Source organism: Periplaneta americana, chromosome 9 (genome assembly GCF_040183065.1).
Source record: "Periplaneta americana isolate PAMFEO1 chromosome 9, P.americana_PAMFEO1_priV1, whole genome shotgun sequence".
In the NCBI taxonomy this organism is placed as follows: domain Eukaryota; kingdom Metazoa; phylum Arthropoda; class Insecta; order Blattodea; family Blattidae; genus Periplaneta; species Periplaneta americana.
In genome coordinates, this window is record NC_091125.1 from 126,975,547 (window position 1) to 127,001,513 (window position 25,967).

The following is a 25,967-nucleotide window of genomic DNA, read 5'->3' on the forward strand; positions in this document are numbered from 1 at the left end:
ATATGTGGAAGTGTTTTGTAATTTTCTTATGGCTGTGATGTGTTCTTTGTAACGTGTTTGAAACGATCTGCTTGTCTGTCCTATGTAGAAGTTATTGCAGGTGTTACATTTGAGTTCGTATACGCCTGTGTGGTTGTACTTGTTTATTTGTGTGTTGAGATGTTTTTGTAGAGTATTATTTGTTCTGCACGCGATGTTGTAATTTAATTTTTTGAACGAGGTTGCAATCTTGTGTGTGTTTTTATTTTCGTATGTTAGTGTGATGAACGTTTTGTGTTCTTGTGTTTGTGTGTTGTATTGTGTTTTTTTGTGATTATGTTTTGTCTTTCGTATTATGTTGTCTATTGTGTTGGGGTTGTATCAGTTTTCTTGTGCTATGTATTTGATTGTGTTTAGCTCTTCTTTGTAATCTTGTTGGTTCATTGATATGTTGAGTAGTCTGTGTACCATTGTTCGGAATGCAGCTTGTTTGTGTTGTGTTGGGTGGTTGGATGTGATGTTTATGTGTGGTTGTTGTTGTTGTTTGTTTTCTGTAGACTTTGAATATGTGTTTGTTGTCGACTTTTGTTATTGTGATGTCTAGAAAATTTATGGATTTGTTGTTTTCAATTTCTAATGTGTAGTGTATCTTTGGGTGTATTTTGTTTATGTGTTGATGCAGGTTTTATATGTCTTTTATTTTCTTTGTATAGTATTAGTGTGTCATCTACGTAATTGTGCCAATATATAATGTTGTCTGCGTGTTTGTTGTTGTCTTTGTTTAGTATGTATGTCTGTTCTATGTGGTATATGAATAGTTCTGCTCGTATGCTGGAAATGGGTGAAACCGAAGGCCTATCCATGGGATCACCCATTGATACAGTTTCCACTCTTGTAACTGCTTACTTGCTGTGAACTTCATTCTGCTCAACTCTTAGTTTTAGTCTGGTTATTGTTGCAGTGTCCATAATGCGCACAATATGTTTACCTTCATATGGTACACAAGATCCTCCATCCACACCCATAGCAATAATTAATGAGTGTAAAATCTGGGGACCTGGCTGCTATGGATGAGTACCTCCGTGTCCAATCCAACGGTGTGGGAAATACTAATTTAGATCATCTTTCATGGCGAGAGTAAAATGAGCATGCACCCCAACATGTTGGAAGTGCATAAGCAGTCTCGTTGCTAGAGGAGTATCATTTAGTAATTGTGGCAGTTCGTTTTGTAGAAATTGTAGGTACATGTCACAATTTAAGTTCTTCGAATAAAATAAATGGTCCTATCATCTGATCATACAGAACACCACACCATACATTTGCACTAAATCGATGTTGAAAACTTTTCTTCGTGGCTTTAGGGTTAATATCAGCCCATACACGTAAGTTATGTAAGTTATTAATGCCACCCCGTGTGAAATGTGACTAACCAGTGAATATAATACAGCGGTAAAACTCACTACAATTTCCGTTTAACCAGGTGCAGAACTCGACGGCTCTAAATGTTGCACTTCTTGAAGATCATATGGATACAGTTAATTTACAAGGAGTGTTGCTCTGTACCTTTGACTAAGTATGAGTAATACCCAGTTGCCGAGCTAAACGTCATGTTGAAGTTCGAGGAAAAGGTTATACAGTTCTGAGAATATTTTCTTTTTCTGCTACATCATGTTGTTGACGTCTTTCATACTGGATACAAATATTTGGGAATGAACCAGTTTGGCTAAGTGTTTGAAATGTTCCACTAATAGTGTTAGGATTCGGAATCCTACGATTAGGATAACGGCGGTGATATTCGGCCGGAATTCAGCAGCTGTTGTATTTCCGTCACACACACCATAAATAAATACCATATCGACATATTCCTCAGTTGTAAATTTATACGGCATCTTGAGACAACTAACAAGCTGCTAACTCCACAATCTATGACCGTCAACTAAACATGCGACAAATGACCTTGATGCAATGCAAATTAAGCGCATGCACTGGCATTATTGAGAGCTCTATTCACACCAACGCATTCAGAAAATTAATAATTATTCCTGAAGTATGTGAGATAGGTAAAAACGTTTCATAAAAATATGTCCCAAATCACTTTAGGAAAATGCTCCGTTATTGGCAGTAAAACGTCTTCAATCATCCTGCATATATCAGAGGGAGAACTTATAATTCTTATAGCTGGTCGCCTCTTGTATAAAGGCAGAGTGACGAAGGAGTGTGGGTGTGGTAGTATGGACTATTCTGGGAAAAAAATATGTCGAATTTTTAATAGGAGTGGAGATAGAGCTGTTTGAATATTACGTATAACAAGAGTTACAAGTGACATAAACGTAAGATAAATGACTTAATGATTACATCTATTATTTATTTACTTGGTATCAATATATTTTAACAGGACAGTTAACTTTTTCACTCTGTTCACAACAGTAAGTGTCGCTCTTCTCTGGTCGTCTTGTTATTCTTTCATAACAGCAGTGTTTTCTATAATGCAACGTCTAATTCGTTCATTGTGTTTACTTTTGTTTGTTTAGGCTATAGCCTTAGAAAAAAATTTTGCCCCACAGATACTCCCAGAAAAGAGGTATTACGCATGATCAGACATACAACGAAACAAAAGTAATTTTATTACAACTTGTCGATCTCTTGTGAACCAGGTCGCTCATCCTCTGATCATGTGCACAGTCTCCTTTCTGGGACTTATAAAGTACCTATGCGACAAAACTTTTTTCTAAGACTGTGCATTTCACTTTCCATTCAACCTCACAGACAAACGTCAACAGGAGTGGGGTCTGGGGACCTTGTGGCCAATGCATAGATCGGGGAATGCGAGATTTACATAATATATTGCCTGACGGATGAAATGTACAGAGACTTCGACATGCTGCAAGAACATGTCCATTCTTGCAGCCAACGGCACCTACTGGTACAACAATGGAAGCTTGTTTTGCAGAAACACTTAATAGCTGCACCCTGTAAGAACATTCCATAACACACATAGTAGTCATTTGCTGTTCCTACATACCATGTTTAAGGTTGTTTTGCCTCCACATTCATTAAAAATTTAACATATATTTATATGAGTTATTTTAACTCAGAGTTGTCCACATTCCACCATCTAAAATATTGACTATTTCTCCACAATCACCCTGCAGATCATAACCGCCGTCTCTATATATAATTTTTGTGGTCACTGTTTTCTGAAATATGAATAAAATAAAGTTATACGAATTTTATTTGGGAAAAGGAAATTGTACCAGAACAATGGAAGGAGTCCATAATTGTACATATCTTATAGAAGGGGGACAAGACTAACTGTAGTAACTTTCGAGGAATAACATTTTTGTTGACGTCGTACAAAATTTTGTCCAATATTCTTCCGAGAAAATTACCTCCATACATAGATGCAAGTACTGGGGATCATCAGTGTGGTTTCAGGCGTCATAGATTGACTATTGATAATATTTTTCGTATTCGACAGACATTGGAGAAAAATGGGAGTGTAAGGGTCCAGTACATCAGTTATTCATAAATTTCAAAAAGGCATATTACTCGGTTAAGACATAAGTTTGAAATAATATTCGTATTGAATTTGGTATTCCCAAGAAACTAGTTCGATTAATTGAATTGTCTCTCAGTGAAACGTACACCAGAGTCCGTATAGGCCAGTTTCTGTCGGATACTTTTCCATTCACTGCGGACTGAAGGAAAGAGATGCACTATCACCTTTACTTTTTAATTTTGTTCTAGAATATGTTATCAGGAAATTTCAGGATAACAGATAAGATTTGGAACTGAACGGGTTACATCAGCTGCTTGTCTATGCGGATGACGTGGATGTGTTAGAAGAAAATCAACAAATGATTAGGGAAAACACGGGCATTTTACATGAAGCAAGTAAAGAGATAGGATAGGGAAGTATGTGATTTTGTCTCGTGACCAGAGTATTGTACGAAATGGAAATATAAAAATTATAAATTTATCCTTTGAAGAGGTGAAAAATTGCAAATATTTTGGAATAATAGTCATAAATATAAATGATACTAGGGAGGAAATTAAACGCAGAATAAATATGGGAAATGGCTGTTCTCATTCGGTTGAGTAGCTTTTGTCATTCAGTTTAAACTGAAAAAACCTGACAGGATTTATAAAACAGTTATATTACCGGTTGTTCTGTATGGTCGTGAAACTTGTTTCTCACTTTCAGAGGAACAGAGATTAAGGGTGTTTGAGAATAAAGTGCTTAGGAAAATATTTGGAGCTAAGAAGGATGAAGTTACAGGAGAATGGAGAAACTTACACAACACAGAACTGCAGGCATTGAATTCTTCACCTGACATAATTAGGAACATTAAATCCAGACGTTTGTGACGGGCGGAGCATTTAGCACGTACGGGCGAATCCAGAAATACACATAGAGTGTTAGTTGAGAGGCCAGAGGGGAAAACGCCCTTTGGGGAGGCGGAGACGTAAATGGGAAGATAATATAAAAATGGATTTGAGGGAGATTGGATATGATTGGAGAGACTGGATTAATCTTTCTCAGGATAGGGACCGATGGCGGGCTTATGTGAGGACGGCAATGAACCTCCGGTTCCTTAAAAGTCACAAGTAAGTAAGTATATGAATTTTGCATGAAAAGTACTCTTTTAAATTTTGCAGGTTTCCTAATGTTCCGGGAGTACGGACACCGGGGGAGGATCCAATAAGAGCTCCAATGTCTACTAACCGTAGTCCACTACCCGACGATCTGTATTTTCGGAAGGATGGTGTCATGGAACTTGAGGTTTCCAAGGAAGAAACGTCTTCTGGACACCAACGGAGAAGAAAATACTGAGTCAAAATATGTACAACTGTATTCTGCTCATCAGGAAAACAATAAAAAAGTTATACATCTTGATTACACAACTTTTAACACTGTATCACTTCGGAATATGTATGGTAAGACTTTCTTATGTTAAATTTCAAACGTACCTCGTTTACATGTTTCGACCTATTTATGGGTCATCTTCAGAACTGGTCGTTGTTGGTCTTGGCGCAACTTGTTCTGTTTCCTGTGAGGGTGTGTTCCTGTGGTATAGTGTAGAGTCAAAGAGTGTGTGTGTTTTGAAGTCGAGTTGTGTGTTGAGAATTTCGTTGGGGTGTGCTTTTGCGTGTCTATATATTTCATATTGTTCTAGTGTGTTTAGTTTCTGGTTTTTGGTTGGATGTGTAGTATTTCCATGTCTGAGTTGATGTCTCTATAGATGTGGTTAGCATTTGTGATGTGTTCTGCATATGTGGAGGTGTTTTGTAATTTTGTTATGGCCGTGATGTGTTGTTTGTAACGTGTTTGAAACGATCTGTCTGTCTGTTCTATGTAGAAGTTGTTGCAGGTGTTACATTTAACTTTGTATACGCCTGTGTGGTTGTATTTGTTTGTGTTTTTTGTGTGTTGAGATGTTTTTGTGGAGTATTATTTGTTCTGTATGCAATGTTGTAATTTAATTTCTTGAATTAGGTTGCAATTTTGTATGTGTTTTTGTTTTCGTATGTTAGTATGATGTATTTTTTGTGTTTTTCTGTTTGTGTTGTATTCTTATGTTTTTTGTGATTATGTTTTGTCTTACGTATTATGTTGTCTGTTATGTTAGGGTTGTATCCGTTTTCTTGTGCTATGTATTTCATTGTGTTTAGCTTACATAGATGTGTATAGATTACAACGAACAGCTAAACACAATCAAATACATAGAGCAAGAAAACGGATACAACCCTAACATAATAGACAACATAATACGTAAGACAAAACATAATCACAAAAAAACATAAGAATACAACACAAACACAAGAACACAAAAAACACATCACACTAACATACAAAAACAAAAACACACACAAAATTGCAACCTCATTCAATAAATTAAATTACAACATCGCATACAGAACAAATAACACTCTACAAAAACATCTCAACACACAAACAACACAAACAAACAACTACAACCACACAGGCGTATACAAAGTCAAATGTAACACCTGCAACAACTTCTACATAGAACAGACAGGCAGGTCGTTTCAAACACGTTACAAACAACACATCACGGCCATAACAAAATTACAAAACACCTCCACATATGCAAAACACATCACAAATGCTAACCACATCCACAGAGACATCAACACAGACATGGAAATGCTACACATTCAACCAAAAACCAGGAACTAAACACACTAGAAGAATATGAATTCTACAGACACACAAAAACACACCCCAACGAAATTCTCAACACACAACTCAACTTCAAAACACACACACTCTTTGACTCTACACTATACCACAGGAACACACCCTCACAGGAAACAGAATAAGTTGCGCCAAGACCAACAACGACCAGTTCTGAAGATGACCCATAAATAGTTCGAAACGTGTAAACGAGGTAAGTTGAAATTTAACACAGGAAAGTCTTACCATACATATTCCGAAAAAAAGTTATAGTGTTAATTTTATTTCAAGATTCCTTGCGATATTTCTACCTACAAAAACTAGTGTAAATGTCGTACTTATTTTTTTTCGCAATGAATAATATTTTACCTGTTTTTTCGTGTATATGTGGCACATTACTGATTTTCATTTTCGTGGTATTGAGCATTTCAGTACTCACACAAAGGATGTCCTTGAAATCAGTCCGGTCGACTGTTACAGTCATGTCGAGGTTCCTCAATCATTTTTTACGTCTTCTGGTACGTACATTTTCGTGACTTTCTTTTTTCACGACAGCGAAATCCTTGTCGGAAGGCAAATAAGAGTGGTCACTAACTAAAAAGTTTTGTTGGCCACTCTGAAATTTGCGAGTTTTCCACCAGGAATAACATTATCATTCCCATGGATGGGCAACTCGTGCTCACGAAGTGCTAAAAACCCTGGCGTAAAGAAAGGCATACGGAGCCAGCTGCAACAGTTACAAGTTGTTTGTATTTATGCTGCAGAAACAGTTCATTGTCACGGTGCGCTGTAGCGGCTCATGCAGTCGGTCATGATGACATCCATTATTTGTATATCAGAATGACGCATGGTGCAATAATTATAGTAGTTTAATATAAACTGTATCTAAACACACCAACTAAAATTCTATTGTTGCCAATCTTTCTTAATTAGAATACGATATTATGTGGTACTGAAAACATAAATTGAACACAACCTTTTCACGCTACAACAAATAAACTTTGCTAGCTAAATAAATAACAAAACTGCAGCACTTATTTATTATTACACTATTTGTTAATATTACTCTTATTTTACATATCAGGGAAAATTACATAAACTTACTTCTGAGATCTTTCGGTACGTTTAGAGTTTTGACCCTTCCTTCTTGCATTAAAATCTGGTTAAAATTAGGAAGCGTTATGTGGAAGCAAATATAGTTACTAGTCAGAAGGCAAATTAGCATGCTGTTCTGTAGATTATCAATTCAAGCTCAAACCTCCAGGAGTTTCTATAGGCTGCAAGCCAAAAGGATTACAGAAACATTCCATTCCTTGTCCATTGTCACTGTCTCTCCAAATCTACCAGTTAATTCTGTTGTAACGTCTTGAAAAATAGTTATACCTTACTCTTAACAAAAAAAAGTACTTTTTTCCCAGTCGTAAATAAAAGAGAAGCTATCTGATCGGATTTTACTGTTTCATTCATAACGAGCCGCCGCTTACTGCGGACTCGAGCAAACTTACGTCTTGCAAGAACCGCATACAGACACTATAGCTAGAACAAAGTTCGTTCCACCTGACTGAGGATGTGTTGACAGTTTGAGAGCACGAGTTGTCCACCCATGGTCATGAGGATCATCTGATTCTTATTTTGACCTATGCAGTTCTCAAATCAAAGCGTCAAATTAGTCTGTTCATCAAGACGGTCTCTCACTTTTAACAGTACTAAGCCAATTTTATTTTTCCGTCGACCACCAATATCTTCCGTCCAAAGACACATGAAACTATCGTCTGTATTACATACATGAAGACAAAAGTTATATATGGACAGATGTGTTGAATAAAACATCTGAGAATGCACCAGTACATACATACATACATACATGCATACATACATGCATACATACATACATACATACGTGTTCTGCACATGGGCAAGTCTTTCACTGCAAACCCAGCATTCTCCAATCTTTCCTATTTTCTGCCTTCCTCTTAGTCTCTGCACATGATCCACATATCTTAATGTCGTCTATATTCTGATATCTTCTTTTGCTCCGAACTCTTCTCCCGTTCACCATTCCTTCCAATGCAACCTTCAGTAAGCAGTTTCTTCTCAGCCAGTGACCCAACCAATTCCTTTTTCTCTTTACTCTTCATGCCAAGTTTGCAGTTTTTCTTGGGAAGGATAAATGCGGTAGCTTCCCATTGCTTTCCGCACACCAATCTCTCTTTTGCATCTTAAAAGATCCCAGAGGGCTCCGACGTGGAGGTAAGGAGAGTGGACTTAACTAATTGGGCCTTCCGAACTTCACCGAAATTCACCGTAATGGTTAAATATCAGTTCTATCAGGGTTTTTGACACGATCAGAGACAGGAAAATCGCAATTAACCCTTGCCTCCCAATGGGTCAGTGTTGGGAGAAAAATGACTTGTCGTAGATGCATTGTTATAACAAGTTTGTTACTCCCCGGCTTCTGAGATTCAAGTATATTGTTTGTCATGTGGTCTCGTCCCTGTTTTTCTTCGCAATGATGAAGTTTCAGTTTGGTTTTAAATATTAGGCTACTTTGTCAGATGTGGAGCAGTTTTCATCTGACAAGGGAAGGGTTTCGGCTTGAACAGGAATTTCATATCCAAAATGTGTATATAGACCCATCTTTACATCTCTATAAAGCTCCCAAAAGCATTCGTTTGTATAATGTCTCGTTTGTCTGTTAGAGCACTGTACAAGTTAAGGGGGTGGGAGAGCACTGCACAAGTTAAGGGGATGGAGGACCTTACCGTAAGCCTACCTCCTCACAACAGCTAGAGACAGCAGTTTATATCTTGTTGACGTGTACACCGTGTCTCTTGTTGCTTGAAAGGAAAGTGAAATTGGACGAAAGGAAAACTCTAAACATATGGAAACTAAACTGAGGAGAATGTATCCTAAAACGGACATTGTCGGTAATTAAAACGACATGTTTGCGTTGTTTTTTATTAATTTAATAGTTCATAAACAGGAAAATCAATTGTAATTTACCACCGAAATAACAGTGGACGATGAAGAAGACTTCGAGTAAGGCAAAGGATGTCATAATATGTTCAAATAGTGTGATCCTAGTGCTGGTGATGGAAATATTACGCCCCGAAGAGAAGCTAGCAGTTCTAGTGATTATGAACCATTCCCAAAAAAGAAAACAAATGTTAACAGCATTATAACAAAATATACGGAAGAAACTCTTCGACGAATAATTTATGATGATTGCTACAAAATACTACGAAAGGTGACATCTTATGCTGTCTTGCTGAAAAGACACCCATCTATAAAAAGTAAGTCAAATATTAAAGTAATATTTGAGTATGTGGAAAAAAAGGAAAGAAGTGAGAAACGGTTTGGAGGGAATAAAGTAATTATGGACAAAGCTGTAAGCTATTTTGTTATATCTCAATTTGACAAGTCGAGAAATGAGGGGAAATGTGTACATTACTGGCATATGACGTATTGGGCTATGCAAAACGCAAACGAAATAAGGCACACCAATTTCAAATGCTCTACGACTTTCATTAAACATTTCAAAAAGAAAAATAGAACTTCTCGTAGACATATAACTTCTTTTACGACATTCAAAGACATAAAAGAAGAACAAGAAATTCGTGAACGTGGGGACTGATTTGTTGGGGAAGTAAACCAGAAAATTGTGAATCTGCAAATACAGCAACAGTGAATTTGGAATTGCGACCAAATTGGATGCAATTATGAACTACCGTCCGGGTGTACATTGTCCAGAAAAGGAGAGCTGTCAACAGCTGCACTAGTTCAATCGAAATATAATAAGACCCACAGTTATGCAATAGATGTGGGACTTTCAATGAGTGTTCATATATCGAAGAAAACCTACATATTTGAATTCAAGAAAAACGTTTTGGCCCAAAAATAAAGTAGCAAATTAAAAAAAAAAAACCTTCTCCCAAATTTACACGTAGAAGCTAGTGTAAGTGCTAAAATGTCTAAAGCCCATTTAAGAACATTTTCCTCCAATGTTATGTCTGAAAATCGTGCAGCTAGTCAAAAGTGTGTACTGTTGTGTGAATTCATGGCGTGCGCACAAGGACACAATCTTGATAAATGGATCATTCCAAGGCAAGAACATAAAATGTATGATCATTCCACTTAAAACAACTAAATATATTCAACCTCTGGATGTCTATTTCTTTAGACAATACAAAATATATGTTCGGAGGATAACAGATTACATAAGGACTCTTGCTGAGAATCCACAACTTAACTTGGGAAATCGAGTGTTTATAATGAAAATGCACTCTGTTATTCATAACCAGTTGTCTGCTCCAGTATACCGCCCTATGCTTCAGTATTCCCGGCAGTCAGCTGGTTACGTGAATCCTGAACAAGTCTCGGACTTCAAAAATGGAATGCAGGTGGCATTTGATTTTTCAGCAACGGATTGTGATTCAGAAGATTGTTAATGGGTAGCTTTTGTGTGTTGTGATTACTGCTCTGCTCCATGTTCTTTCATGCATTTTATAGAGAATCCTCATGTACATTTTTGAAGAAGTATATTGACCAACACCAACCAAACGAAGAGTTACACAAATGAATGCTTTACGGTCTTTATCATCATTGTGAGGGAAGCCTCTGTACAAATTTTTAATTAAAAATTCCTGTTCGAGCCGAAACTCTTCCCTTGTGAAGCTTAACAGGTCACAAGGTGAACATGTATCAGTTCTTGGCATCCCAAAGCGTAGATGACAAAACTCTTTCTTCAATACCATATTATAATCATCCCTACAGGTGATGTTAGTACCAGTGTTGTACTTTTTGTAACACATGAAAATTCTATTTATGTACAAATAAGGGCTCAAAAACTTTTTACTGTACTTGTTTCGGCTCTAAAGTTTGTCTTCCAAGGGGAATTATTCAATCTGCTGTTTTAGTCGACAAAAATGAACTTTTTTCTTTCACAAGAAGTAAAATAACATTTTCTAGAAGAATATTTCGTGCTGAATTCAAATATAATTTCAGTTTTTCCCCATCGGGCAGGAGTTTTTTGTGATATTCATTTGAATTTTTATAATATTCTAAAGAAATCTGTAACTAGCTATCTAACTCAACATTATAACTACTCATTCTGACTTACCTAGCAAGGGGTAGATAGTGATTTTCGGGCATATTTTGCATCTGGAACGTCTCTCTTCTTGGTCCAACAGTAGTCAGCCAGCATATTGGAACTCCACTTGCCTTGGTAACTCTTTTCCATAGTAGAAATTTGCTGATGAAAACGCTCACCGTGCTCATCGCTGACAGCTCCAAGATTTTCGGGGAAGAAGTCCAAGTGAGAGTCCAAGAAGTGAATTTTTAAAGACATGTTGCATCCCATATCTTTATAAGAATGCAGAAGATCAGTCACTATGTCACGATAGTTTTCTGCTTTATGGTTTCCAAGAAAATTGAAACATAAACTTTTGAAAGACTGCCAGGCTGCTTTCTCCCGTGGATTTAACAGTCCTTCGAAATGATCATCACCCATTAATGACCGGATTTTTGGTCCTATAAGAATTCCTTCTTTCACTTTAGCATCACTGACTTTGGGGAATTTCGATTTCAAGTACAAGAATCCATCAGACTATTTATCCATAGCTTTGACAAAATTTTTCATTACTCCTAACTTAATATGCAATGGAGGTAACAATATTTTCAGGATTCACTAAAGGGATATATGATACATTTTTCTGGCCAGGGATATGAGATTCACGTTTAGGCCACGATTTTGTAACATAGTGAGACTTCCTATCTCTGCTGTCCCAGAGGCACAAAAAACAGCAAAATTTCGTGAACCCAAGTTGCAAACCAAGCAATGAAGCAATGACCTTTAAATCACCACAGATATACCATTCATATTTTCCACATTGTATTTTCTCTAGAATTACTTTCATATTTTGATATGTCTCTTTCATATCAGCGGCATGTGCTATAGGTATTGATAGAAGTTCATTGCCAATATGTAGCAGCACAGCCTTCAAACTAACTTTAGACGAATCTATGAATAGTCGCCACTCATCTGACCGGTGTTGAAGCCCAAGAGTTTTCATAACTGAACAAATAACATTACAGAACACAATACCATTTTCTTCAGAGAAGCAGTCCTTGAAATCACTATGGCGGCCACGATAACTATATATTCTTACGTATTTTTGGAGTAGATTCGACCCGTTGAGTCTGGAAGCTAAACCTTCAGCCTTCAGCTTGCTGTTTAGACAGATTTAAATCCCGAATCAGGTCATTAAGGTCTTTCTGATTGGGAAAGTATGGTTCTTATGAACAGGTATTGGCTTCAAATGTAGGATCATTTTTATTTTCATCCGAAGCATTTTCAGTTTCAGTTAGGTCAGAATCAGAGTTATTACCTAAGGTCGTATCGGCATATAGTGGTACAGCGAACTGTTCATTGTGTAAGACAGGTCTTATTGCAGATTTCAAATTAGGATACTTAACTGTATGTTTTGTTTTAGATGTGATTCCTGTAATATTTGTCAAACAGAAATAACAATCACTTAAATGATCCTTCGGTTCCCTCCAAATCATAGGAATTGCAAATGGCATACGATGTGTACCCTTTTTCCATCCAGTCAGCAATCTAACACACGAAACACAGCATGTATTTGGGGCCCAGCTCTTATTAAAATCACCAGCCTGACAGCCAAAGTAAAGTTGATAACACTTCTTTACAAGTGGGGTCAAATGTCGCCTCTGAGACTTGAAGGTCAGCTCACCACAAATATAGCAAAAACTGTCTACATGATTTACACACTTTCTTGGCATGATGAACAACATTAAGCACTAAAACACTACATACACAATACACTTCCGAAAAGAAAGGAAGGAACTATTTCACTACTGAACAAACTCACGGCCAGCTCGATACTGACACATCAGAATGCCAGAACAGAACAGGTCTGAGAGTGTCCAAACATGAATGAACCTGCACAGGATTGTTTTATGGTGCTTCAGCATAATATTACAAATCATTTCCTTAAATACAGCTCGGATAAAATCGCTACATATGAGGTAACGGTTCCTATGACAGGTCAAAGAAAACGCTAAAATCCGATTTTAAAAAGTAGCTGTCACAAAAAAACTGTGCCTGATGGAAAAATTCTGACTACATATCTGAATTCAGTATGAAAAACTGCACTAGAATCACCAATCAGATTTCTTGTGAAGAAAACCTTTTCGACCAGATAATCGTAGTTCTGAACTCAGTTTGAAATATTTTTTTTCCTTCCCGTGCCTAAACATAGGTCACTTCCCCCTTGAATGCTTTTGTGAGAAATTTGGAAACTTCTTCATTGTTGCTCTACATATATTTACGTTATTACTCTTTCCATCAGGCGAAGTGTAATGTACACTGCATTGACGCCTCTTTGATCTGGAGTTTCGTATGTTCCATGCCTGCGAAGTTTAATACTGCCAATCTGAACGATCCTTGCTTTTGTTTATCAGCAAGATCGTAGTAGCTGTCGAACATTATTTTTTAGATGACCAATGCTCAGACCTCGGCAGTTGTGTGGGCACAAACAAATTATCTGCACAAAAAAGGCGCCAAGGATTAGATATCTATGTCAAAGCCCTTTTGTTGATAAACAATACTTATCTATTTTATTTACATTCAAAACCAGGATTTCCACACTCCTATTTTTTATATTTCAAAATAGTACCTTTTCTGCTGTGCATGTCCATGGAAGAAGAGGTTTAATAATAATAATAATAATAATAATAATAATAATAATAATAATAATAATAATAATAATAAATTTAGCTTCCCTTATGAAAAGGTTGCCAGATTTGACAAAGCGTATTACATATAATTTGGAAACACACCTAAAAGGTAAAATGATATACATTTGAAACGGTTAGGGAATCGAATATGCAAAATGTCAGAAAAATTTACACCTGAGAAGCGTTTGTACTCATTCACAGTTAAGAAAGGGAGGGAATATCATCAGATAGGTTAGAATGATTTGAATGCCATATACCGCGAGAAAAATAATAGTACGGATTGATTGGCATTGTTATCTAAACCAATCAACAGCCATCGTTTAAGATAACTTGAAATTTCCATTATCACTCCCATACAAATGATTTCTCACTAAATGGTACACTAAACCCAAATATACACTCAACAAAAAGCAAATTTTGGGAGGGGAGGGGTTTAATTAGAAAATGTAAAGCGGTGTGAACAAGGAACTTTTTTCTCTGGCTAGGATGATGAGTATATTGGAAAACTGTGGAAGCAATCATGGTAATCCATTGAAACTATTAAGGATTCATATAACAATATTGCTACTATGAAATTAAGTTTAAACGTTACAAAATTAATCTCATATGTTATTACAAACTTTAACAAATATTGCAAAGGCATCAGCAACGTTACTACTTATAGGCCATTCGGAAACGTGAAACCAACCTACGCGTCAGGGGAAGAAGAAAGTAGACTGAGAAGGTTCTCTCCCTCGCTACGATCTTACTTGTAGCAAGGGAGCTCACTTACACTCACCATAAGGTTCTTACTATATGCTACGGTGCACACAACCATTTGTTCTCATGAGATAACGAATGACCTATACTTAAAAATGGCTTTTAGAGAACTCGGAGGTTCATTGTCACCCTCACATAATCCCGCCATCGCGCAGTGGTCTAAAATTTAGACTCTAAATGAACATTTTATGGAGGCAAAAATGCTATTTTTCATCTTCGATAACATATGGCTTGACTTACCACAATTCGTTGTTATAACACCAGGCTACAATTAAAGTGTATGGAAACCATCCTCCCTCTTTCCATGTGTCTATTCTATCCAAACAAAGTGAGACAATGTTTTGCTGTGAATCACACACGGCTCAGTTTCTTTTAGACAGTAGTGCTTGTTGGTTGTGTTACGCAGTGTTGTGTCGATATTTTTGGATAACATACAATGGAAAATGAAGGTACGTATTTCTGTTTCTATAACCAGATATACGATAAGTTTAAAATATTTATTTTCGAGCAAATCCAAATTTCAACTTCAATCAAAGTGTACGTATTTGTACGCATTACAATCAAGTTTTTTTCTGAATATAACAAGTATTTGTGTAATTGGTGGTACAGGTTCCATTTACGTCTGTTCACGGCTTTGAGAGATATTTAATTTCTTAGGTGACGTGTCTAGAATGAGGTAATTGGAACTGTTTTAAGTGTTTAAAAATTCAGGCAGAGTACAGTTCTCATTACTACGGGTTCAACAAAATCTCTATATTTATTGTGAGGGAAAGTTCCTTTACCTCTCCACGACCCCCCAGAGTTTAAAAAATAAGATTCGATCTAATGCTTTGAATTTTTCACTAAGTTCCGAAAGGAGGTAGAGTATAAATCAAAAGAATAGTGGCTTCAATAGTGTATTAGATATCAAATTCAGTCCACTGATATCCCAAAATCTCGTCCCGGTACAAATAGAGGTCGACCCCTCAAACTCTTTCACGAATCTTCGAAGAGGGGCAGGCAGAGAAAAGCAGGACAACTCTTGGAGAAACACGGTGCGGGAGAAAGGAAGGGAAAAGAGATTCTGCTCAAATTATTAAAAAATATAGCCTAACAGACACCACACCAAAACGTGCATCGAAAATAAGGCAAGCGTATGAGTCGTCCAAAATTTCATTCGAGATGAAGCACAAGCTTTCTTAATTTAAAATATATTAAATAAGTGTCAATATCTGTCAATCAGGAAAGAATAAAAAACAGACATGCAAATATATATCCAGCCTTTGTTCGTGTACTTGAAGCTAAAACGGACTGTTATCCTCATCAGGGCTCTGTTATTATTACAGAAATGTTATCAGAAATAAAATTACAATAATTATTAGACATTACGGTTAGATATACGTTTGATGAAGGCTCAAAACGAAGTTTTAATGCACTGCTTACGTCATAATGGAATTCAGAATTTCTACCTGTTCTGCAGCTGGAGATGCGACGGAAGTAACGCTCATAGTTCCCACAAACAAAAATTAATTGTATGAGGATGACCCCATAAAGGTAGTTATTTATTTATAACTACCTTTGTACCTGTATAGACGTACTTATGGCTTAAAGAGGAACGGTGAAAAAATAGTTTTATAGTCAAATCCACGCCCGTCCTCAACAAGGTATGTCGACCGGCAAGATTTCAATATTATTGAAGGAAACCACTGAATCCACAAAACAGGACATAATTCACATTGAAAATCAAATAAGAAACCTCATTCCTATAACTTTATCACTCAGAGACGCAGAAGTGTGTTGAGTTCACTTTTTTGGAATCATGCATAATAATTAAAATTATGTAAATAATACAAACTATTAATATAAATTAACAATATTCTTCAAACTATTCACGACTTTACACAGCTTCACAAAATGCTACTATGCGTTGTTTATGTGAACATACTGTGTATTGTCTGTAGCGAGCGGCAGCAGGAGGAAGCGCGGATGAAATCTATTGGATGTTCATTTCAAAGTGTGTCATGACGTCACTGTTGTGAGTCAGCGATTTGAAGCGAGTTTCAGCTTTTATGTTAGAGAAGTTGCCTATTATTTAAGGCGTTCAATCTGAACTTGAGAACGTGTACGGTATAATTTGAACGTCATAGCAACAGATGGCGGTCTGTACGGTCTGTGTGCTACAACAACCTCTTTCGAACTGTATTTTGCGCGGGCAAATCGTACGCAGGGTATTTGTTATCCTCGGTAACGGCAACATTCCACAACACAAATCAAATGCTCCGTGTCCATGTTGACTGTCGAAGTTAATGTCAACAAATACTCTACGTAAGTAATCGTCTTAACCCTCTCCCCATATCCCGACAGTAAGAAAAGCACTCACTTCAGTACGTGTTTCCAAACAGTTCACATTCCTGCCACTACTGGAGTTACCGTACGTATCGGTAAGTACTCTTCAGAATGAAGCAGTACTTGCTAGGCAACTTCTCTGGCTCATAGGTAATACGCCTCTGCGGAAGTGTAGGAAGATTGAATTGTCTAGGCTCATCGGCTAGCCACATGACGTCATACAGCGCGCCATGACACACTTTGAACTGAACACGCAGTATACTCCTCGCTGCACTCAACTGAAATTTACCGCTTAGGTACGAACTTCCTACCTATGACACTCATATTCTCAATGGAGCGGAATGCTGACTACGTTTTCTCTCTTTTTTCCTTTTTTTTATTCCCTTGTTATTATTTTGCAAAGTCCCTGTTTCCTCCTCGCTCTTCTCGCATTCCCATTATTGTCTCGTATTCCCGCTGTTCTCACTGTTTTCCACTTGATTTCCTTCCATTCTACTTTTTTCACTTGTAATTGTATTTCTCTTTGAATTCTCTTTGCTTCCCTTTGTTCTTATTTTCCTTGTTTTCCCTAGATCTCCTTGTTTTGTACTGCATATCTTTGCATAAAACTACGTGTAGTTGGTGATACAAATGAAACAAGGAGAACTAGGGAAAGACAAGGAAACATGAGAGATAGAGGAAACAGGCAATGCAGGAGAACAAAAAAAAATAAAAGAACACTGGGAACATAAAGGGGAACAAAAGGAAAAACAAGAAGAATAATAATTTGAGAGCCATGGTAACTGAATGAGAGAAAGGGGAATACAAAGAGAGCAAGGGAATATAAGGAGAACAAGGTGAATATAAAGAGAGCAAGGGAATACAAAGTTAGAGAGAGAGAGGAATACAAAGAGTGCAAAGGAGTACAAGGAGAGCAGAGGAAATACATGAAGAACAAGTGGAATACAAGGAAAGTGAGAATAATGCAAGGAGAGCAACGGAAATATAAGGAGAGCAAGGGGAATATAAGGAGAGCCAAGGTAATATAAGAAAAGCAAGGGAAATACAAAGAAAACAAGGGGAATACAAGAAAAATAAGAGGAATACAAGGAAAACAAGAGGAATGCAAAGAAAACAAGGGGGATACAAGTAAAACAAAGAGAACAAAAGAGGAACAAGGAGGAAACAAGGAGTACACGTGGAATATAAAGAGAAAGAGAAAGCCATGAGAGCAGAGCAAAGGCATGGAGAAGAATGGGAAGACAAAGGCAAAAATACTCAGCGTGAGTAAGAAAAGAAATTTATCTTCTGTCCACGGGATTGGGTGTTCGGCCGTTATTTTGTGACTGTCCTGTGATACCTCAGCGGTGGTACTGTATCATGCCAATCCTATGACCAGGGATGCCCGCCTTTTTTGAGATGTCTAATGTGCAATCCTATGAATCTCCCTCCCCTACCCGCAATGGTGTATAAGTGGGACAAAAGGGGAGATTAAGGAAGATAAAAAAGAAGAATTATACGTTAAATTTGTTTTCCAAAATTAGTTATCACCGGATAAGGATTTTAAGTCTCTTCTTTTCCTCCTAATTATTTTATTCTCAGCTTTTCCCATTTTTCCTTTGCAAGTTTTTACTTTGGAATTCTTTGACTCTATGTTAGAAGCAGTAGGAATAGAGTTATAATATTGAGTTGCGTGCCGATCTTACTCCCTGGCTAAGCAGGCTTCACCATCCCCTACACTACACATTCCTCTCCAGCCATCAAATCTGTCATATCATACCTCTGCTGATGGTTTACCGTATTTCACAGATGTACCTACTTGAGTGTGTCGATGGGGTTCCGTTGCCTTTACGCAGATGAGTCGTCTAGAATCCACAAGCACTGCCATCTACTAACTGTTGGACAAACTGCGAGGAACATACACCATGGTAGATAATCGATTTAGCATCAAGCAAATATAAGTGGTTCTATACTTTTTCGAGACTGAAATAATAATGAAATGGGAATTGTGCAAAATGTAACGGAATGGGGAGGGAACACGAAGGACCCCCAAGAAAAATCGTCACAATGTTAGATCTGTCCACCACAAATAAAGTTCTGCCTACTCAAAGATTTGAATTCGAGTGCGCAGACGTTGTAAGCTAGCTCTCTGACAACTGAGCTACAGTATAAGGTGACTGCAGTAGAATCATAGGCGAGCCCACGTGAGTCCAAGAGGTAACGCATTCGAAATCAATAATGCAGCTATAGAACTGGAGGAAATCAGCCAAAAACCGTGCAGCAACACGATTTCGTTGTTTCTTTGTCCTCCATCTCACCAGGTCCAATTTTTTTTCATAGCATAAGAAAGTAAACGCGGTAAAGACAAGCGGTTAGAATCATAAAGTAGATCTGTATCTTTCTTAACCTTCAAATAATATTTCTTGGTATTAAGGTAAGAAAAGTCAAACAGAAATTGTATTACACATAAATTTATTTCTATGATCGGAATTTAAATTCAAAAGTATCTAACAGATTCTCATGAGTTGCGTCACAACGGAAATGAGCTTTTAATTCTCCGAAGTGTTAAAAAACATTCTTTACTTGACCTTGACGTTAAGCCAAATTTAAGAGCTGAGATGTTTGACAATGTAAAACAAGCTCACATCACTTTCCTTGTATAAGTGAACACAAGATATTAATTCATTACTCCAGAGTTTTGGTTTCGCGTGAATGTGTTCAGATTTTTTTTTTTTTTTTGGGAGCGGGGAGTATTCCAGCTTATTTCTCAACACATTTACCGTGAAAGCCTATAATCATCCTCTGTTGGGAGCAAACACGCTGTAATATTAGACAATTTAACCGGTATCGTTTGAAAATACTGAAGTTAATATTCTCCCTGTCATTCCTTTCCAGATGCGATGATGCTAATCAAGGGCAGGGTAGAATACACCTAAGTCTATTTCTGAACTCTTTGTTCCTGTCTGCTATGAAGATTACGCACAGCTGGGAAATATCTTGTAGTATAAGAAACTGCCTCGTAGGTTATGAGATTAAATTTACAGGACTCACCAACATGTTTTCATTGCAACAATATTGGTTATGAGTCAGAGGTTAAGAATAGAAATGTGAGTAATGTTTGCGAATAAAAGTATGCACTTTTATTGTATACAGACTTGCACTGGACGCAAAACAGACCGGATATAGCTGTCTGCATCGTAGATCCATACAAAATGTATTGCAAGGCTCGCTATACGCGAAGGAACCAGAGCTCTGAATTGCTTCCGACTCGGATGAATTCAATCCTACAATATAATATCAAGTTCGTAAGTTTTTCTTCAAATTCTGTATGTGTATCGAAATTTTTAACTTACAAAGTGTCCCATTTATCTCGACCACCCAAAATAACTTTGTACGCAAGCACCAAATGAAAAATTGTTTCAAACAAAAGATGTACTAGTGAAAGGGGAAATAATATTGATGGGAAGGCAACTGTGTAGCGTTATTTATTAACTAGCCGTACCCGTGCGCTCCGCTGCACCCATTAGAAATAAATATAAAGTAATTACATAATTAAAATAGGACATTTGATCCAGGGAACATTCGTGTTTGATAGAAGTATAAATCGTTTAATATGTTACTTAATTTAAATTGCATCCAAATAATTAAAATGCGATCATTTTGGTCCACAGACCACTCATTGGTGCAATGACAATTCCTTTAACATGTTTCTAATTTTTATTACATGCAACCATAGTTCAATGAACATTGACATCATTTAGATTTAATGTGTATACTTTATTTTACTTGTTATAGGTTTCCATTGAATTATGGTAATAACTTAATTTTAACCCTTGTTTTCTACGTATTCAGTAAATGGCGCTTGGCCCACTATGGTTCTGAACCCTTCAAATAACTTAAATTATATTATATAATATTACATATTATATTATATTATATTATATTATATTATATTATATTATATTATATTATATTATATTATATTATATCAGAAGTTACTCTAATAACATTATAGCATTATGTCCATCTAGAGAAACTACACTTTTTCAATGGTGAAATAATAAATAATTATACAAATCGGTTAATTTAGCTTCCGATATTACTTCATACAAACACAGAAACATTCTCTGTAGGCTATCTTTCATAGCTTTTGATTGTTGCTGTCCAAGGGCCCTTATAGACGAAGTCATTTGTTTTTTATTTCATTATACGGCCTTAGATGGCAGTTATTTTAATTTTAAAACTCATTTATCTCATTAAATATCAGTCCTATCAAACTTTTTCAAGAAATAAACCTTATCGCAAATTATGTTTAAAGAAACTTTTGTTATGCAACATTTTTCACAAAAATCAATAATAAGCAAGATATTTCGGTTTATTTAATTCAGGCCCCCTTATAACCCCCCTTTTAAATAATGTATTTTGAATGTCATATAGCCTAAAATCTAATTTACAACGAACTTAATTTATATTCCAATTTTCATCGAAATCCGTTCAGCCATTATCGCGTGAAAAGGTAACAAACATACAGACAGACAGACAGACAGACAGACATACAAACAAAGATTTCAAAAAAGCGATTTTCGGTTTCAGGGTGGTTAATTATATATGTTAGGACCAATTATTTTTGGAAAATCGAAAATTATCAGAAAAATTTCGGCTACAGATTTATTATTAGTATAGATATAAGAGTACAACACTGTTTCTTTAAACGATAGTATGTATTTATTATTCAGTCTTTCAATTAAGCTCGTGAAGATCTGTCAAAAAATGTATCACATTGGGTCATTCCAATAAAGAGAACGTTACTAAACGAAACATTATTTGATGCTTTGAAGGCATGGTTCCTGTTCATAGTACGTACAGACCCAGAAACAAAATTTGGGACATCTGAATTTTCCAAGTTCCAGTTAGAGCATATTGCGCATACTCAGTAAGCAGTATGTTATAAGTGGAACTTGTAAAAGTCAGGTGGCCCAAATTTTGTTTCTGGGTCTGTACAAAGGAAGTGATTTGACTAAGTTGGTGTAAACAATACGTAGTAGACCTACAATGCAGATACCCAGAATCGCGTAACCTACTCCACGTAGCTTTTTAACAGAAAACACATGTAGTACAGACTCAGTCATCAGCAGGCTTCGAGACTTTGGACCCGATGCAATAAATCTACTGTGCATGTACTATAGATTGTTGACTCGCTGCAGGTAGTGAAAGGTAGAGATGTGTTGAGGTAACAATGTTGCTGTTTAGAGTAGAGTACGGCAGAATGGGGAAACACAACATTCTGAAAGTAAATATACATTACACAATGACAATGTCAAAAGAATGTGAAAAGCATTTACTCTCCTTTGTTTTATAAGCATTTGTGTTTAATTATAGACAGTGTTAATGGTGGAAATAAACATGTAGCAGTTTTAATTTCTTCATTTATCCTATTGGTCGTCTTTAGGAAGTGCAGTTACAGTACCGAATTGCAATGTACTACAAGATATACGACTTGAGGCTTTCCCGGCGTTTGATATAGAATAACTCTTCTCGGGTTCTCAGCCAGGTGAGTTGGAGATTAGCTTCCAATCTAATCTCCAACTCACCTGGCTGAGAAGCCGAGAAGAGTAATTCTGCTACAAGATACATTTTCAGTGTCTCAAACATAAATATTTTTCGGTTATCTGCCAAATACAGTTTGTACTGTAGAAAGCTGCGCTCTACGTCGCATGACGTGATAGGAGCAAACCGAAAAAACCTAACATCATCGCAGTCTCTAAGAGACAGTCCTTTATTCTCGGGTGACTCTATGTCCACTAATTTGCTGTTTATATTACACAATGTTCCATATCCGTTATTTTTACTTAAAATTGATTTCCACTACTGTTTTACACGTTCAGTAACCTGTGTACTTGGTGTCTCATTAATTCTCTGCATCATTTTCTAAATTAATTTGAGGGTTTCCGGCATCTTTTGCTCTGGCTTTTCTAACCGTGTAATAGTTTCGGATACAGTTTGAAAATAGGTTTGTATGAAAACCAAATAATTATTCGTCAGCACCTTCAAATCCGGAGCGTTTTCCTTTGCGTATTTGTTGGCATTCATTCTACAGTACCCCCACCCACTGTACGCTTTATCACTATACTCAGTACAACGTTATGCGGATTTCCCACTGAACTACTCTATCGGGTCCGAAGTCTCGAAGCCTGGTCATCAGTGTTCAGAGAAATAAAAACCAAGCTACGTGTAGTAGGTTATGCGACCCTGAGTGTCATTTTCAATAAACTACGTATTGTTTACACCAACTTAAAATCAAACCACTTCAAATCACTTTCTGTTCATCAGAATGGCCCACTATGATATATTTCTGAAAATGTCTTGACGAGCTTAAATGAAATTTTGAATAGTAAATACATTTTGTGATTTAAAAACGTGTTAGTACTCGTGACTAACCGGCCGGGATCCGACTGAATAAGCGCCGTCTCATAACGAGTGCACCTCTGCACATGTGTGGACATTATCCCACTGTCATACATCTATGACGCAGTGCATGAGGGTAGGCCACTAGAGGGAACCCAAGAGGTGGATACTAATATGAGAGGATTCGATCCGACATCGGGATGGGAATCCGGTGTGGCTTAGTGGATAGAGTACGTAGAACTGAACACCCGGGTTCAAATCCCGGTGCCGGAGAGAATTTTTCTCCGTTCCACTCATCTTTCATCATTGCAGAATTACGCTTTCTTCATACGTAATGCTAGAGAAAGACAGTATTTTATATCACTCTGACCTGGGGGGCTCTATCCCGTATGCCCCCCATATCTCCACCTGTAGATACTAAGTACAGAAAGTAGAACCATCAATGTTTTTATCCTGGGAATTGCGAGGGAATCATCTAACAGTGAAATAGTGCTCCAACCCAAATCATATAACCACTTCGGAAGTCCTAAAATAAATTTAAAAGTGATAACGAAATAAACAAATATCTTATGTTATTTTTTTCCATCCAGCTACCTATCTTTCAGTTTATGTATCTGCACCAACAACCGAAGAATCTACGGACAGACTCTCTGGACAGGAGTTGCGTCATAGCTGCAGCTTCATTTGCAAATAAAATTGTTAACCAATGTCTTATATCAAACCTTGGCAGTAAGCCATGTTTAAGAACAAGGAAAGATGTTTAACGGTATAAAAGAAACACACATCACTTTTCCGAGCACAAGCAAACCAGAAGCATCGACCTCTTTGCTCTTGTCTACTGCGAAGCTTTGCGTGCATCAGTACATCAGGTTAGTATCCTAAAACACCAAATACTGTCTTATAGTTTATACGGTTAAATTTACAGGGTTCCTCAATTGAAACTTATGTACACAATCAGCATATTGGCTATGAGTCAAACGTTAACAACATAAAGTTATCCCGTGGTGTCGTACAGCATATTGGGGTATGGAGTAAGGCTTACATAATTTTTCGACCTCGGCACAAGGAGGGGATGTGGTCAGCACTACCTGGCCGCAGCGCCGTTTACCCCTGTAAGAAACGGTACAACATTTGATAGGACGCTGAGTGTAGATACCCGGAGCAGTCCAAGAAGTTAACAACAAAATCCTACGAAAGTAAATACGGGACCTTTCAGTCCACAGTCCGTTGTTCTATTATTTATTTCCATTTTAGTAGGTTATTTACGACGCTTTATCAACATCTTAGGTTATTTAGCGTCTGAATGAGATGAAGGTGATAATGCCGGTGAAATGAGTCCGGGGTCCAACACCGAAAGTTACCCAGCATTTGCTCATATTGGGTTGAGAGAAAACCCCGGAAAAAAACTCAACTAGGTAACTTGCCCCCACCAGGAATCGAACCCGGGCCACCTGGTTTCGTGGCCAGACGCGCTAACCGTTACTCCACGGGTGTGGACCCGTTGTTCTACTATCTGTACTACGTCTCAAAGAATAGCCTCGTAAAACGTTTGAAAATATAATTATACGCATATTTCCTTAATCTATGAAGATTTGTACGGGACAGCACAGATCGAAGAGGGCTATCTGCATTGCATATAGACACACCGAACAGCAGGAGTCTATACGTCATTATACGCCAAGAAAGCAGACTTCAGAAGTGGTTTAAATTCAGGCGAGTTCAACCTTATAACATAATATCAGGTTCATGTAACATATTGTACCAATATGCCACACCTTAAAACACTGTTGTCGCTGTTAATTTCAATATTCACTGCTATTGCTTTATTCATGAAAGTCCTGGTTTGTTCTTTCTCGTATTTCTCTTCAGTAAGTATAATAGAGTATATTAAGGTATTCGCGTACGATGCACCTTAATTTATTTTCAATGTTCAGTTGTGCAAGAAAAGTTGAGCTCTTCAATGTAAAAATCCGTGCAACTTAAAAATTCCACATGCAACTCACATTTTGAGCACTATTTTAGTTGCATGCAATTTCAAAATGGTAGTGCACTTAACAAAATAGGCCCAATTGCGCCGTTTGGAAGTGGCCTTTAAAGTTTACTATAGATAGACTAATTTTTCTTCCACAAATTCGTGTTAATGAACTTTAATACTAAATACGTAAAGATTAATATTTGGTCCTACAGAATTTATCTGTTATGGCAGCAATGGTTAATAGAGGAGAAAAATTCGCTCCGGCGCCGGGAATCGAATCCGGGTCCTTGGTTCTACGTACCAAGCGCTCTAACCACTGAGCTACGCCGAAGTTCAATCCACAGCGCCGGATTGAATCCCCCTCGTCTAGTGTTTTTCCCTTTGTGGCCTTACTCCATTTTCGATGTATGTATATATGTTGACATATATTAAGTCAACTGCCATTATACAAGGAGCGCACTCAATTGAGTGACTTGGTGGCCGAGATTCTATAGTATATGCACTGTTGGGCGAAGAATCTACATAAAGATTAATTGTCGGTCTTACAGAATTTATCTGTTATGGTCTATGGCTTAAACTTCGGTGTAG